This window comes from Tachypleus tridentatus, unplaced genomic scaffold, assembly GCF_004210375.1.
Source record: "Tachypleus tridentatus isolate NWPU-2018 unplaced genomic scaffold, ASM421037v1 Hic_cluster_2, whole genome shotgun sequence".
NCBI lineage: Eukaryota > Metazoa > Arthropoda > Merostomata > Xiphosura > Limulidae > Tachypleus > Tachypleus tridentatus.
In genome coordinates, this window is record NW_027467782.1 from 52,785,707 (window position 1) to 52,807,912 (window position 22,206).

Here is a 22,206-nt window from a genome sequence, read left to right on the forward strand (position 1 = left end):
ACATACACATAGAGACTATTGGAAAGATAAGACATAACAATACATACACATAGAGACTATTGGAAAGATAAGACATAACAATACATACACATAGAGACTATTGGAAAGATAAGACATAACAATACATACACATAGAGACTATTGGAAAGATAAGACATAACAATACATACACATAGAGACTATTGGAAAGATAAGACATAACAATACATACACATAGAGACTATTCGAAAGATAAGACATACCACTACATACACATAGTGACTATTGGAAAGATAGGACATAACAGTACATACACATAGAGATTATTTGAAAGATAAGACATAACAATACATACACATAGAGACTATTGGAAAGATAAGACATAACAATACATACACATAGAGACTATTGGAAAGATAAGACATAACAAGTACATACACATAGAGACTATTGGAAAGATAAGACATAACACTACATACACATAGTGACTATTGGAAAGATAAGACATAACAGTACATACACATAGAGACTATTGGAAAGATAAGACATAACAGTACATACACATAGAGACTATTGGAAAGATAAGACATAACAGTACATACACATAGAGACTATTGGAAGATAAGACATAACAGTACATACACATAGAGACTATTGGAAAGATAAGACATAACAATACATACACATAGAGACTATTGGAAAGATAAGACATAACAATACATACACATAGAGACTATTGGAAAGATAAGACATAACAGTACATACACATAGAGACTATTGGAAAGATAAGACATAACAGTACATACACATAGAGACTATTGGAAAGATAAGACATAACAGTACATACACATAGAGACTATTGGAAAGATAAGACATAACAATACATACACATAGAGACTATTGGAAAGATAAGACATAACAATACATACACATAGAGACTATTGGAAAGATAAGACATAACAATACATACACATAGAGACTATTGGAAAGATAAGACATAACAATACATACACATAGAGACTATTGGAAAGATAAGACATAACAATACATACACATAGAGACTATTGGAAAGATAAGACATAACAATACATAAGACATAACTATTGGAAAGATAAGACATAACAGACATAATACATACACATAGAGACTATTGGAAAGATAAGACATAACAATACATACACATAGAGACTATTGGAAAGATAAGACATAACAATACATACACATAGAGACTATTGGAAAGATAAGACATAACAATACATACACATAGAGACTATTGGAAAGATAAGACATAACAATACATACACATAGAGACTATTGGAAAGATAAGACATAACAATTACATACACATAGAGACTATTGGAAAGATAAGACATAACAATACATACACATAGAGACTATTGGAAAGATAAGACATAACAGTACATACACATAGAAGACTATTGGAAAGATAAGACATAACAGTACATACACATAGAGACTATTGGAAAGATAAGACATAACAATACATACACATAGAGACTATTGGAAGATAAGACATAACAGTACATACACATAGAGACTATTGGAAAGATAAGACATAACAGTACATACACATAGAGACTATTGGAAAGATAAGACATAACAGTACATACACATAGAGACTATTGGAAAGATAAGACATAACAGTACATACACATAGAGACTATTGGAAAGATAAGACATAACAATACATACACATAGAGACTATTGGAAAGATAAGACATAACAGTACATACACATAGAGACTATTGGAAAGATAAGACATAACAGTACATACACATAGAGACTATTGGAAAGATAAGACATAGAGACTATTGGAAAGATAAGACATAACATACATACACACAATAGAGACTATTGGAAAGATAAGACATAACAATACATACACATAGAGACTATTGGAAAGATAAGACATAACAATACATACACATAGAGACTATTGGAAAGATAAGACATAACAATACATACAACATAGAGACTATTGGAAAGATAAGACATAACAATACATACACATAGAGACTATTGGAAAGATAAGACATAACAATACATACACATAGAGACTATTGGAAAGATAAGACATAACAGATACATACACATAGAGACTATTGGAAAGATAAGACATAACAATACATACACATAGAGACTATTGGAAAGATAAGACATAACAATACATACACATAGAGACTATTGGAAAGATAAGACATAACAGTACATACACATAGAGACTATTGGAAAGATAAGACATAACAATACATACACATAGAGACTATTGGAAAGATAAGACATAACAGTACATACACATAGAGACTATTGGAAAGATAAGACATAACAGTACATACACATAGAGACTATTGGAAAGATAAGACATAACAATACATACACATAGAGACTATTGGAAAGATAAGACATAACAGTACATACACATAGAGACTATTGGAAAGATAAGACATAACAGTACATACACATAGAGACTATTGGAAAGATAAGACATAACAGTACATACACATAGAGACTATTGGAAAGATAAGACATAACAGTACATACACATAGAGACTATTGGAAAGATAAGACATAACAGTACATACACATAGAGACTATTGGAAAGATAAGACATAACAGTACATACACATAGAGACTATTGGAAAGATAAGACATAACAGTACATACACATAGAGACTATTGGAAAGATAAGACATAACAGTACATACACATAGAGACTATTGGAAAGATAAGACATAACAGTACATACACATAGAGACTATTGGAAAGATAAGACATAACAGTACATACACATAGAGACTATTGGAAAGATAAGACATAACAGTACATACACATAGAGACTATTGGAAAGATAAGACATAACAATACATACACATAGAGACTATTGGAAAGATAAGACATAACAATACATACACATAGAGACTATTGGAAAGATAAGACATAACAATACATACACATAGAGACTATTGGAAAGATAAGACATAGAGACAGATACATACATACATAGAGACTATTGGAAAGATAAGACATAACAGTACATACACATAGAGACTATTGGAAAGATAAGACATAACAGTACATACACATAGAGACTATTGGAAAGATAAGACATAACAGTACATACACATAGAGACTATTGGAAAGATAAGACATAACAGTACATACACATAGAGACTATTGGAAAGATAAGACATAACAATACATACACATAGAGACTATTGGAAAGATAAGACATAACAGAGACTATTGGAAAGATAAGACATAACAATACATACACATAGAGACTATTGGAAAGATAAGACATAACAATACATACATAGAGACTATTGGAAAGATAAGACATAACAGTACATACACATAGAGACTATTGGAAAGATAAGACATAACAGTACATACACATAGAGACTATTGGAAAGATAAGACATAACAATACATACACATAGAGAGACTATTGGAAAGATAAGACATAACAGTACATACACATAGAGACTATTGAAAGATAAGACATAACAGACATAGAGACTATTGGAAAGATAAGACATAACATACATACACATAGAGACTATTGGAAAGATAAGACATAACAATACATACACATAGAGACTATTGGAAAGATAAGACATAACAATACATACACATAGAGACTATTGGAAAGATAAGACATAACAGTACATACACATAGAGACTATTGGAAAGATAAGACATAACAGTACATACACATAGAGACTATTGGAAAGATAAGACATAACAATACATAAACACATAGAGACTATTGGAAAGATAAGACATAACAGTACATACACATAGAAACTATTGGAAAGATAAGACATAACAGTACATACACATAGAGACTATTGGAAAGATAAGACATAACAGTACATACACATAGTGACTATTGGAAAGATAAGACATAACAGTACATACACATAGAGACTATTGGAAAGATAAGACATAACAATACATACACATAGAGACTATTGGAAAGATAAGACATAACAATACATACACATAGAGACTATTGGAAAGATAAGACATAACAATACATACACATACTATTGGAAAGATAAGACATAACAGTACATACACATAGAGACTATTGGAAAGATAAGACATAACACATAACATACATACACATAGAGACTATTGGAAAGATAAGACATAACAATACATACACATAGAGACTATTGGAAAGATAAGACATAACAGATACATACACATAGAGACTATTGGAAAGATAAGACATAACAGTACATACACATAGAGACTATTGGAAAGATAAGACATAACAATACATACACATAGAGACTATTGGAAAGATAAGACATAACAGTACATACACATAGAGACTATTGGAAAGATAAGACATAACAATACATACACATAGAGACTATTGGAAAGATAAGACATAACAATACATACACATAGAGACTATTGGAAAGATAAGACATAACAATACATACACATAGAACTATTGGAAAGATAAGACATAACAGTACATACACATAGAGACTATTGGAAAGATAAGACATAACAATACATACACATAGAGACTATTGGAAAGATAAGACATAACAGTACATACACATAGAGACTATTGGAAAGATAAGACATAACAATACATACACATAGAGACTATTGGAAAGATAAGACATAACAATACATACACATAGAGACTATTGGAAAGATAAGACATAACAGTACATACACATAGAGACTATTGGAAAGATAAGACATAACAATACATAAACATAGAGACTATTGGAAAGATAAGACATAACAGTACATACACATAGAGACTATTGGAAAGATAAGACATAACAGTACATACACATAGAGACTATTGGAAAGATAAGACATAACAGTACATACACATAGAGACTATTGGAAAGATAAGACATAACAGTACATACACATAGAGACTATTGGAAAGATAAGACATAACAGTACATACACATAGAGACTATTGGAAAGATAAGACATAACAGTACATATACACATAAGAGACTATTGGAAAGATAAGACATAACAATACATACACATAGAGACTATTGGAAAGATAAGACATAACAGTACATACACATAGAGACTATTGGAAAGATAAGACATAACAGTACATACACATAGAGACTATTGGAAAGATAAGACATAACAGTACATACACATAGAGACTATTGGAAAGATAAGACATAACAGTACATACACATAGAGACTATTGGAAAGATAAGACATAACAGTACATACACATAGAGACTATTGGAAAGATAAGACATAACAGTACATACACATAGAGACTATTGGAAAGATAAGACATAACAATACATAAACATAGAGACTATTGGAAAGATAAGACATAACAGTACATACACATAGAGACTATTGGAAAGATAAGACATAACAGTACATACACATAGAGACTATTGGAAAGATAAGACATAACAGTACATACACATAGAGACTATTGGAAAGATAAGACATAACAGTACATACACATAGAGACTATTGGAAAGATAAGACATAACAATACATACACATAGAGACTATTGGAAAGATAAGACATAACAATACATACACATAGAGACTATTGGAAAGATAAGACATAACAGTACATACACATAGAGACTATTGGAAAGATAAGACATAACACATACATACACATAGAGACTATTGGAAAGATAAGACATAACAATACATACACATAGAGACTATTGGAAAGATAAGACATAACAATACATACACATAGAGACTATTGGAAAGATAAGACATAACAATACATACACATAGAGACTATTGGAAAGATAAGACATAACAATACATACACATAGAGACTATTGGAAAGATAAGACATAACAGTACATACACATAGAGACTATTGGAAAGATAAGACATAACAGTACATACACATAGAGACTATTGGATAAGATAAGACATAACAATACATACACATAGAGACTATTGGAAAGATAAGACATAACAGTACATACACATAGAGACTATTGGAAGATAAGACATAACAATACATAACACATATAGACTATTGGAAAGATAAGACATAACAGTACATACACATAGAGACTATTGGAAGATAAGACATAACAATACATACACATAGAGACTATTGGAAAGATAAGACATAACAGTACATACACATAGAGACTATTGGAAAGATAAGACATAACAAGTACATACACATAGAGACTATTGGAAAGATAAGACATAACAATACATACACATAGAGACTATTGGAAAGATAAGACATAACAGTACATACACATAGAGACTATTGGAAAGATAAGACATAACAGTACATACACATAGAGACTATTGGAAAGATAAGACATAACAGTACATACACATAGAGACTATTGGAAAGATAAGACATAACAAGTACATACACATAGAGACTATTGGAAAGATAAGACATAACAGTACATACACATAGAGACTATTGGAAAGATAAGACATAACAGTACATACACATAGAGACTATTGGAAAGATAAGACATAACAGTACATACACATAGAGACTATTGGAAAGATAAGACATAACAGTTACATACACATAGAGACTATTGGAAAGATAAGACATAACAGTACATACACATAGAGACTATTGGAAAGATAAGACATAACAGTACATACACATAGAGACTATTGGAAAGATAAGACATAACAATACATACACATAGAGACTATTGGAAAGATAAGACATAACAGTACATACACATAGAGACTATTGGAAAGATAAGACATAACAATACATACACATAGAGACTATTGGAAAGATAAGACATAACAATACATACACATAGAGACTATTGGAAAGATAAGACATAACAATACATACACATAGAGACTATTGGAAAGATAAGACATAACAATACATACACATAGAGACTATTGGAAAGATAAGACATAACAAGTACATACACATAGAGACTATTGGAAAGATAAGACATAACAATACATACACATAGAGACTATTGGAAAGATAAGACATAACAGTACATACACATAGAGACTATTGGAAAGATAAGACATAACAATACATACACATAGAGACTATTGGAAAGATAAGACATAACAATACATACACATAGAGACTATTGGAAAGATAAGACATAACAGTACATACACATAGAGACTATTGGAAAGATAAGACATAACAGTACATACACATAGAGACTATTGGAAAGATAAGACATAACAGTACATACACATAGAGACTATTGGAAAGATAAGACATAACAGTACATACACATAGAGACTATTGGAAAGATAAGACATAACAGTACATACACATAGAGACTATTGGAAAGATAAGACATAACAGTACATACACATAGAGACTATTGGAAAGATAAGACATAACAATACATAAACATAGAGACTATTGGAAAGATAAGACATAACAATACATACACATAGAGACTATTGGAAAGATAAGACATAACAGTACATACACATAGAGACTATTGGAAAGATAAGACATAACAGTACATACACATAGAGACTATTGGAAAGATAAGACATAACAGTACATACACATAGAGACTATTGGAAAGATAAGACATAACAATACATACACATAGAGACTATTGGAAAGATAAGACATAACAATACATACACATAGAGACTATGGAAAGATAAGACATAACAATACATACACATAGAGACTATTGGAAAGATAAGACATAACAGTACATACACATAGAGACTATTGGAAAGATAAGACATAACAGTACATACACATAGAGACTATTGGAAAGATAAGACATAACAATACATACACATAGAGACTATTGGAAAGATAAGACATAACAGTACATACACATAGAGACTATTGGAAAGATAAGACATAACAATACATACACATAGAGACTATTGGAAGATAAGACATAACAATACATACACATAGAGACTATTGGAAAGATAAGACATAACAATACATACACATAGAGACTATTGGAAAGATAAGACATAACAATACATACACATAGAGACTATTGGAAAGATAAGACATAACAATACATACACATAGAGACTATTGGAAAGATAAGACATAACAGTACATACACATAGAGACTATTGGAAAGATAAGACATAACAGTACATACACATAGAGACTATTGGAAAGATAAGACATAACAGTACATACACATAGAGACTATTGGAAGATAAGACATAACAATACATACACATAGAGACTATTGGAAAGATAAGACATAACAGTACATACACATAGAGACTATTGGAAAGATAAGACATAACAGTACATACACATAGAGACTATTGGAAAGATAAGACATAACAATACATACACATAGAGACTATTGGAAAGATAAGACATAACAGTACATACACATAGAGACTATTGGAAAGATAAGACATAACAGTACATACACATAGAGACTATTGGAAAGATAAGACATAACTATTGGAAAGATAAGACATAACAGTACATACACATAGAGACTATTGGAAAGATAAGACATAACAATACATACACATAGAGACTATTGGAAAGATAAGACATAACAATACATACACATAGAGACTATTGGAAAGATAAGACATAACAGTACATACACATAGAGACTATTGGAAAGATAAGACATAACAGTACATACACATAGAGACTATTGGAAAGATAAGACATAACAATACATACACATAGAGACTATTGGAAAGATAAGACATAACAATACATAAACATAGAGACTATTGGAAAGATAAGACATAACAGTACATACACATAGAGACTATTGGAAGATAAGACATAACAATACATACACATAGAGACTATTGGAAAGATAAGACATAACAATACATACACATAGAGACTATTGGAAAGATAAGACATAACATACATACACATAGAGACTATTGGAAAGATAAGACATAACAGTACATACACATAGAGACTATTGGAAAGATAAGACATAACAATACATACACATAGAGACTATTGGAAAGATAAGACATAACAGTACATACACATAGAGACTATTGGAAAGATAAGACATAACAATACATACACATAGAGACTATTGGAAAGATAAGACATAACAGTACATACACATAGAGACTATTGGAAAGATAAGACATAACAATACATACACATAGAGACTATTGGAAAGATAAGACATAACAATACATACACATAGAGACTATTGGAAAGATAAGACATAACAGTACATACACATAGAGACTATTGGAAAGATAAGACATAACAGTACATACACATAGAGACTATTGGAAAGATAAGACATAACAATACATACACATAGAGACTATTGGAAAGATAAGACATAACAGTACATACACATAGAGACTATTGGAAAGATAAGACATAACAGTACATACACATAGAGACTATTGGAAAGATAAGACATAACAGTACATACACATAGAGACTATTGGAAAGATAAGACATAACAGTACATACACATAGAGACTATTGGAAAGATAAGACATAACAGTACATACACATAGAGACTATTGGAAAGATAAGACATAACAATACATACACATAGAGACTATTGGAAAGATAAGACATAACAGTACATACACATAGAGACTATTGGAAAGATAAGACATAACAATACATACACATAGAGACTATTGGAAAGATAAGACATAACAATACATACACATAGAGACTATTGGAAAGATAAGACATAACAGTACATACACATAGAGACTATTGGAAAGATAAGACATAACAATACATACACATAGAGACTATTGGAAAGATAAGACATAACAATACATACACATAGAGACTATTGGAAAGATAAGACATAACAATACATACACATAGAGACTATTGGAAAGATAAGACATAACAAGTACATACACATAGAGACTATTGGAAAGATAAGACATAACAGTACATACACATAGAGACTATTGGAAAGATAAGACATAACAAGTACATACACATAGAGACTATTGGAAAGATAAGACATAACAGTACATACACATAGAGACTATTGGAAAGATAAGACATAACAATACATACACATAGAGACTATTGGAAAGATAAGACATAACAGTACATACACATAGAGACTATTGGAAAGATAAGACATAACAGTACATACACATAGAGACTATTGGAAAGATAAGACATAACAGTACATACACATAGAGACTATTGGAAAGATAAGACATAACAGTACATACACATAGAGACTATTGGAAAGATAAGACATAACAATACATACACATAGAGACTATTGGAAAGATAAGACATAACAGTACATACACATAGAGACTATTGGAAAGATAAGACATAACAGTACATACACATAGAGACTATTGGAAAGATAAGACATAACAGTACATACACATAGAGACTATTGGAAAGATAAGACATAACAATACATACACATAGAGACTATTGGAAAGATAAGACATAACAGTACATACACATAGAGACTATTGAAAGATAAGACATAACAAGTACATACACATAGAGACTATTGGAAAGATAAGACATAACAATACATACACATAGAGACTATTGGAAAGATAAGACATAACAGTACATACACATAGAGACTATTGGAAAGATAAGACATAACAGTACATACACATAGAGACTATTGGAAAGATAAGACATAACAATACATACACATAGAGACTATTGGAAAGATAAGACATAACAGTACATACACATAGAGACTATTGGAAAGATAAGACATAACAGTACATACACATAGAGACTATTGGAAAGATAAGACATAACAATACATACACATAGAGACTATTGGAAAGATAAGACATAACAGTACATACACATAGAGACTATTGGAAAGATAAGACATAACAATACATACACATAGAGACTATTGGAAAGATAAGACATAACAGTACATACACATAGAGACTATTGGAAAGATAAGACATAACAGTACATACACATAGAGACTATTGGAAAGATAAGACATAACAGTACATACACATAGAGACTATTGGAAAGATAAGACATAACAGTACATACACATAGAGACTATTGGAAAGATAAGACATAACAATACATACACATAGAGACTATTGGAAAGATAAGACATAACAATACATACACATAGAGACTATTGGAAAGATAAGACATAACAATACATACACATAGAGACTATTGGAAAGATAAGACATAACAGTACATACACATAGAGACTATGGAAAGATAAGACATAACTACATACACATAGAGACTATTGGAAAGATAAGACATAACTATTGGAAAGATAAGACATAACAATACATACACATAGAGACTATTGGAAAGATAAGACATAACTATTGGAAAGATAAGACATACATAGAGACAGATAAGACATAACAGTACATACACAGAGACTATTGGAAAGATAAGACATAACAATACATACACATAGAGACTATTGGAAAGATAAGACATAACAGTACATACACATAGAGACTATTGGAAAGATAAGACATAACAGTACATACACATAGAGACTATTGGAAAGATAAGACATAACAATACATACACATAGAGACTATTGGAAAGATAAGACATAACAGTACATACACATAGAGACTATTGGAAAGATAAGACATAACAGTACATACACATAGAGACTATTGGAAAGATAAGACATAACAGTACATACACATAGAGACTATTGGAAAGATAAGACATAACAGTACATACACATAGAGACTATTGGAAAGATAAGACATAACAATACATACACATAGAGACTATTGGAAAGATAAGACATAACAGTACATACACATAGAGACTATTGGAAAGATAAGACATAACAATACATACACATAGAGACTATTGGAAAGATAAGACATAACAATACATACACATAGAGACTATTGGAAAGATAAGACATAACAGTACATACACATAGAGACTATTGGAAAGATAAGACATAACAGTACATACACATAGAGACTATTGGAAAGATAAGACATAACAGTACATACACATAGAGACTATTGGAAAGATAAGACATAACAGTACATACACATAGAGACTATTGGAAAGATAAGACATAACAATACATACACATAGAGACTATTGGAAAGATAAGACATAACAATACATACACATAGAGACTATTGGATAAAAGATAAGACATAACAATACATACACATAGAGACTATTGGAAAGATAAGACATAACAATACATACACATAGAGACTATTGGAAGATAAGACATAACAATACATACACATAGAGACTATTGGAAAGATAAGACATAACAATACATACACATAGAGACTATTGGAAAGATAAGACATAACAATACATACACATAGAGACTATTGGAAAGATAAGACATAACAATACATACACATAGAGACTATTGGAAAGATAAGACATAACAATACATACACATAGAGACTATTGGAAAGATAAGACATAACAGTACATACACATAGAGACTATTGGAAAGATAAGACATAACAGTACATACAAATAGAGACTATTGGAAAGATAAGACATAACAGTACATACACATAGAGACTATTGGAAAGATAAGACATAACAGTACATACACATAGAGACTATTGGAAAGATAAGACATAACAGTACATACACATAGAGACTATTGGAAAGATAAGACATAACAGTACATACACATAGAGACTATTGGAAAGATAAGACATAACAATACATACACACTATTGGAAAGATAAGACATAACAGTACATACACATAGAGACTATTAGAAAGATAAGACATAACAGTACATACACATAGTGACTATTGGAAAGATAAGACATAACAGTACATACACATAGAGACTATTGGAAAGATAAGACATAACAATACATACACATAGAGACTATTGGAAAGATAAGACATAACAGTACATACACATAGAGACTATTGGAAAGATAAGACATAACAGTACATACACATAGAGACTATTGGAAAGATAAGACATAACATACATACACATAGAGACTATTGGAAAGATAAGACATAACAGTACATACACATAGAGACTATTGGAAAGATAAGACATAACAATACATACACATAGAGACTATTGGAAAGATAAGACATAACAGTACATACACATAGAGACTATTGGAAAGATAAGACATAACAATACATACACATAGAGACTATTGGAAAGATAAGACATAACAGTACATACACATAGAGACTATTGGAAAGATAAGACATAACAGTACATACACATAGAGACTATTGGAAAGATAAGACATAACAATACATACACATAGAGACTATTGGAAAGATAAGACATAACAGTACATACACATAGAGACTATTGGAAAGATAAGACATAACAATACATACACATAGAGACTATTGGAAAGATAAGACATAACAATACATACACATAGAGACTATTGGAAAGATAAGACATAACAGTACATACACATAGAGACTATTGGAAAGATAAGACATAACAGTACATACACATAGAGACTATTGGAAAGATAAGACATAACAATACATACACATAGAGACTATTGGAAAGATAAGACATAACAATACATACACATAGAGACTATTGGAAAGATAAGACATAACAATACATACACATAGAGACTATTGGAAAGATAAGACATAACAATACATACACATAGAGACTATTGGAAAGATAAGACATAACAGTACATACACATAGAGACTATTGGAAAGATAAGACATAACAGTACATACACATAGAGACTATTGGAAAGATAAGACATAACAGTACATACACATAGAGACTATTGGAAAGATAAGACATAACAGTACATACACATAACTATTGGAAGATAAGACATAACAGTACATACACATAGAGACTATTGGAAAGATAAGACATAACAGTACATACACATAGAGACTATTGGAAAGATAAGACATAACAATACATACACATAGAGACTATTGGAAAGATAAGACATAACAATACATACACATAGAGACTATTGGAAAGATAAGACATAACAGTACATACACATAGAGACTATTGGAAAGATAAGACATAACAGTACATACACATAGAGACTATTGAAAGATAAGACATAACAGTACATACACATAGAGACTATTGGAAAGATAAGACATAACAATACATACACATAGAGACTATTGGAAAGATAAGACATAACAGTACATACACATAGAGACTATTGGAAAGATAAGACATAACAGTACATACACATAGAGACTATTGGAAAGATAAGACATAACAGTACATACACATAGAGACTATTGGAAAGATAAGACATAACAGTACATACACATAGAGACTATTGGAAAGATAAGACATAACAGTACATACACATAGTGACTATTGGAAAGATAAGACATAACAGTACATACACATGGAGACTATTGGAAAGATAAGACATAACAATACATACACGTAGAGACTATTGGAACGATAAGACATAACAGTACATACACATAGAGACTATTGGAAAGATAAGACATAACAATACATACACATAGAGACTATTGGAAAGATAAGACATAACAATACATACACATAGAGACTATTGGAAAGATAAGACATAACAGACTATACACATAGAGACTATTGGAAAGATAAGACATAACAATACATACACATAGAGACTATTGGAAAGATAAGACATAACAATACATACATAGACATAGAGACTATTGGAAAGATAAGACATAACAGTACATACACATAGAGATTATAGGAAACATAAGACATAACAATACATACACATAGAGACTATTCGAAAGATAAGACATAACAATACATGCACATAAAGACTACTGGAAAGATAAGACATGACAATACATAAACATAGAGACTATTGGAAAGATAAGACATAACAAGTACATACACATAGAGACTATTGGAAAGATAAGACATAACAATACATACACATAGAGACTATTGGAAAGATAAGACATAACAATACATACACATAGAAGACTATTGGAAGATAAGACATAAAGACATACACATAGAGACTATTGGAAAGATAAGACATAACAGTACATACACATAGAGACTATTGGAAAGATAAGACATAACAGTACATACACATAGAGACTATTGGAAAGATAAGACATAACAGTACATACACATAGAGACTATTGGAAAGATAAGACATAACAGTACATACACATAGAGACTATTGGAAAGATAAGACATAACAGTTCATACACATAGAGACTATTGGAAAGATAAGACATAACAGTACATACACATAGAGACTATTGGAAAGATAAGACATAACAATACATACACATAGAGACTATTGGAAAGATAAGACATAACAGTTCATACACATTGTGACTATTGGAAAGATAAGACATAACAGTACATACAAATAGAGACTATTGGAAAGATAAGACATAGCAATACATCCACATAGAAACTACTGGAAAGATAAGACATAACAATACATACACATAGAGACTATTGGAAAGATAAGACATAACAATACATACACATAGAGACTATTGGAAAGATAAGACATAACAGTACATACACATAGAGACTATTGGAAAGATAAGACATAACAATACATACACATAGAGACTATTGGAAAGATAAGACATAACAATACATACACATAGAGACTATTGGAAAGATAAGACATAACAATACATACACATAGAGACTATTGGAAAGATAAGACATAACAATACATACACATAGAGACTATTGGAAAGATAAGACATAACAGTACATACACATAGAGACTATTGGAAAGATAAGACATAACAATACATACACATAGAGACTATTGGAAAGATAAGACATAACAATACATACACATAGAGACTATTGGAAAGATAAGACATAACAATACATACACATAGAGACTATTGGAAAGATAAGACATAACAATACATACACATAGAGACTATTGGAAAGATAAGACATAACAATACATACACATAGAGACTATTGGAAAGATAAGACATAACAGTACATACACATAGAGACTATTGGAAAGATAAGACATAACAGTACATACACATAACTATTGGAAAGATAAGACATAACAGTACATACACATAGAGACTATTGGAAAGATAAGACATAACAGTACATACACACATAGAGACTATTGGAAAGATAAGACATAACAGTACATACACATAGAGACTATTGGAAAGATAAGACATAACAATACATACACATAGAGACTATTGGAAAGATAAGACATAACAGTACATACACATAGAGACTATTGGAAAGATAAGACATAACAGTACATACACATAGAGACTATTGGAAAGATAAGACATAACAGTACATACACATAGAGACTATTGGAAAGATAAGACATAACAGTACATACACATAGAGACTATTGGAAAGATAAGACATAACAGTACATACACATAGAGACTATTGGAAAGATAAGACATAACAATACATACACATAGAGACTATTGGAAAGATAAGACATAACAATACATACACATAGAGACTATTGGAAAGATAAGACATAACAGTACATACACATAGAGACTATTGGAAAGATAAGACATAACAGTACATACACATAGAGACTATTGGAAAGATAAGACATAACAATACATACACATAGAGACTATTGGAAAGATAAGACATAACAGTACATACACATAGAGACTATTGGAAAGATAAGACATAACAGTACATACACATAGAGACTATTGGAAAGATAAGACATAACAGTACATACACATAGAGACTATTGGAAAGATAAGACATAACAATACATACACATAGAGACTATTGGAAAGATAAGACATAACAATACATACACATAGAGACTATTGGAAAGATAAGACATAACAATACATACACATAGAGACTATTGGAAAGATAAGACATAACAGTACATACACATAGAGACTATTGGAAAGATAAGACATAACAATACATACACATAGAGACTATTGGAAAGATAAGACATAACAATACATACACATAGAGACTATTGGAAAGATAAGACATAACAATACATACACATAGAGACTATTGGAAAGATAAGACATAACAATACATAAACATAGAGACTATTGGAAAGATAAGACATAACAGTACATACACATAGAGACTATTGGAAAGATAAGACATAACAATACATACACATAGAGACTATTGAAAGATAAGACATAACAATACATACACATAGAGACTATTGGAAAGATAAGACATAACAGTACATACACATAGAGACTATTGGAAAGATAAGACATAACAATACATACACATAGAGACTATTGGAAAGATAAGACATAACAATACATACACATAGAGACTATTGGAAAGATAAGACATAACAATACATACACATAGAGACTATTGGAAAGATAAGACATAACAGTACATACACATAGAGACTATTGGAAAGATAAGACATAACAATACATACACATAGAGACTATTGGAAAGATAAGACATAACAATACATACACATAGAGACTATTGGAAAGATAAGACATAACAATACATAAACATAGAGACTATTGGAAAGATAAGACATAACAGTACATACACATAGAGACTATTGGAAAGATAAGACATAACAATACATACACATAGAGACTATTGGAAAGATAAGACATAACAATACATACAACATAGAGACTATTGGAAAGATAAGACATAACAGTACATACACATAGAGACTATTGGAAAGATAAGACTTAACAATACATACACATAGAGACTATTGAAAAGATAAGACATAACAGTACATACACATGGAGACTATTGGAAAGATAAGACATAAAAGTACATACACATAGAGACTATTGGAAAGATAAGACATAACAGTACATACACATAGAGACTATTGGAAAGATAAGACATAACAGTACATACACATAGAGACTATTGGAAAGATAAGACATAACAGTACATACACATAGAGACTATTGGAAAGATAAGACATAACAGTACATACACATAGAGACTATTGGAAAGATAAGACATAACAGTACATACACATAGTGACTATTGGAAAGATAAGACATAACAGTACATACAAATAGAGACTATTGGAAAGATAAGACATAACAATACATACACATAGAAACTATTGGAAAGATAAGACATAACAATACATAAACATAGAAACTATTGCAAAGATGAGACATAACAGTACATACACATAGAGACTATTGGAAAGATAAGACATAACAGTACATACACCTAGAGACTATTGGAAAGATAAGACATAACATAACAGTACATACAAATAGAGACTATTGGAAAGATAAGACATAACAATACATACACATAGAGACTATTGGAAAGATAAGACATAACAATACATACACATAGAGACTATTGGAAAGATAAGACATAACAATACATAAACATAGAAACTATTGCAAAGATGAGACATAACAGTACATACACATAGAGACTATTGGAAAGATAAGACATAACAATACATACACATAGAGACTATTGGAAAGATAAGACATAACAATACATACACATAGAGACTATTGGAAAGATAAGACATAACAGTACATACACATAGAGACTATTGGAAAGATAAGACATAACAGTACATACACATAGAGACTATTGGAAAGATAAGACATAACAGTACATACACATAGAGATTATAGGAAAGATAAGACATAACAATACATACACATAGAGACTATTCGAAAGGTAAGACATAACAGTACATACACATAGTGACATTTGGAAAGATAAGACATAACAGTACATACACATAGAGACTATTGGAAAGATAAGACATAACAGTACATACACATAGAGACTATTGGAAAGATAAGACATAACAGTACATACACATAGAGACTATTGGAAAGATAAGACATAACAGTACATACACATAGAGACTATTGGAAAGATAAGACATAACAGTACATACACATAGAGACTATTGGAAAGATAAGACATAACAGTACATACACATAGAGACTATTGGAAAGATAAGACATAACAATACATACACATAGAGACTATTGGAAAGATAAGACATAACAGTACATACACATAGAGACTATTGGAAAGATAAGACATAACAATACATACACATAGAGACTATTGGAAAGATAAGACATAACAGTACATACAAATAGAGACTATTGGAAAGATAAGACATAACAGTACATACAAATAGAGACTATTGGAAAGATAAGACATAACAATACATACACATAGAGACTATTGGAAAGATAAGACATAACAGTACATACACATAGAGACTATTGGAAAGATAAGACATAACAATACATACACATAGAGACTATTGGAAAGATAAGACATAACAGTACATACACATAGAGACTATTGGAAAGATAAGACATAACAGTACATACAAATAGAGACTATTGGAAAGATAAGACATAACAGTACATACACATAGAGATTATTTGAAAGATAAGACATAACAATACATACACATAGAGACTATTGGAAAGATAAGACATAACAGTACATACACATAGAGACTATTGGAAAGATAAGACATAACAATACATACACATAGAGACTATTGGAAAGATAAGACATAACAGTACATACAAATAGAGACTATTGGAAAGATAAGACATAACAGTACATACACATAGAGACTATTGGAAAGATAAGACATAACAATACATACACATAGAGACTATTGGAAAGATAAGACATAACAATACATACACATAGAGACTATTGGAAAGATAAGACATAACAGTACATACACATAGAGACTATTGGAAAGATAAGACATAACAGTACATACACATAGAGACTATTGGAAAGATAAGACATAACAGTAGATACAAATAAAGACTATTGGAAGATAAGACATAACAGTACATACACATAGAGACTATTGGAAAGATAAGACATAACAATACATACACATAGAGACTATTGGAAAGATAAGACATAACATACATACACATAGAGACTATTGGAAAGATAAGACATAACAATACATACACATAGAGACTATTCGAAAGATAAGACATAACAGTACATACACATAGAGACTATTGGAAAGATAAGACATAACAGTACATACACATAGAGACTATTGGAAAGATAAGACATAACAGTACATACACATAGAGATTATTGGAAAGATAAGACATAACAATACATACACATAGAGACTATTGGAAAGATAAGACATAACAATACATACACATAGAGACTATTGGAAAGATAAGACATGACAATCTTAAACATAGAAACTATTGGAAAGATAAGACATAACAGTACATACACATAGAGACTATTGGAAAGATAAGACATAACAATATATACACAAAGAGACTATTGAAAAGATAAGACATAACATTACATACACATGGAGACTATTGGAAAGATAAGACATAACAATACATACACATAGAGACTATTGGAAAGATAAGACATAAAGTACATACAAATAGAGACTATTGGAAAGATAAGACATAACAGTACATACACATAGAGACTATTGGAAAGATAAGACATAACAATACATACACATAGAGACTATTGGAAAGATAAGACATAACAAAACATACACATAGAGACTATTGGAAAGATAAGACATAACAATACATAAACATAGAAACTATTGGAAAGATAAGACATAACAGTACATACACATGGAGACTATTGGAAAGATAAGACATAACAATACATACACATAGAGACTATTGGAAAGATAAGACATGACAATACATTAACATAGAAACTATTGGGAAGATAAGACATAACAGAACATACAATTAGAGACTATTGGAAAGATAAGACATAACAGTACATACACATAGAGACTATTGGAAAGATAAGACATAACAGTACATACACATAGAGACTATTGGAAAGATAAGACATAACACTACATACACATAGAGACAATTGGAAAGATAAGACATAACAGTACATACAAATAAAGACTATTGGAAAGATAAGACATAACAGTACATACAAATAGAGACTATTGGAAAGATAAGACATAACAGTACATACACATAGAGACTATTGGAAAGATAAGACATAACAGTACATACACATAGAGACTATTGGAAAGATAAGACATAACAGTACATAAACATGGAAACTATTGGAAAGATAAGACATAACAGTACATACAAATAGAGACTATTGGAAAGATAAGACATAACAATACATACACATAGAGACTATTGGAAAGATAAGACATAACAATACATAAACATAGAAACTATTGGAAAGATAAGACATAACAGTACATACACATAGAGACTATTGGAAAAATAAGACATAACAGTACATACACATAGAGACTATTGGAAAGATAAGACATAACAGTACATACACATAGAGACTATTGGAAAGATAAGACATAACAATACATACACGTAGAGACTATTGGAAAGATAAGACATAACAATACATACACATAGAGACTATTGGAAAGATAAGACATAACAATACATAAACATAGAGACTATTGGAAAGATAAGACATAACAGTACATACACATAGAGACTATTGGAAAGATAAGACATAACAATACATACACATAGAGACTATTGGAAAGATAAGACATAACAGTACATACACATAGAGACTATTGGAAAGATAAGACATAACAATACATACACATAGAGACTATTGGAAAGATAAGACATAACAATACATACACAAAGAGACCATTCAAAAGATATGACATAACAGTATATACACATAGAGACTATTGGAAAGATAAGACATAACAGTACATACACATAGAGACTATTGGAAAGATAAGACATAACAGTACATACACATAGAGACTATTGGAAAGATAAGACATAACAGTACATACACATAGAGACTATTGGAAAGATAAGACATAACAGTACATACACATAGAGACTATTGGAAAGATAAGACATAACAATACATACACATAGAGACTATTGGAAAGATAAGACATAACAGTACATACACATAGAGACTATTGGAAAGATAAGACATAACAGTACATACAACATAGAGACTATTGGAAAGATAAGACATAACAGTACATACACATAGAGACTATTGGAAAGATAAGACATAACAGTACATACACATAGAGACTATTGGAAAGATAAGACATAACAGTACATACACATAGAGACTATTGGAAAGATAAGACATAACAATACATACACATAGAGACTATTGGAAAGATAAGACATAACAGTACATACAACATAGAGACTATTGGAAAGATAAGACATAACAGTACATACAAATAGAGACTATTGGAAAGATAAGACATAACAATACA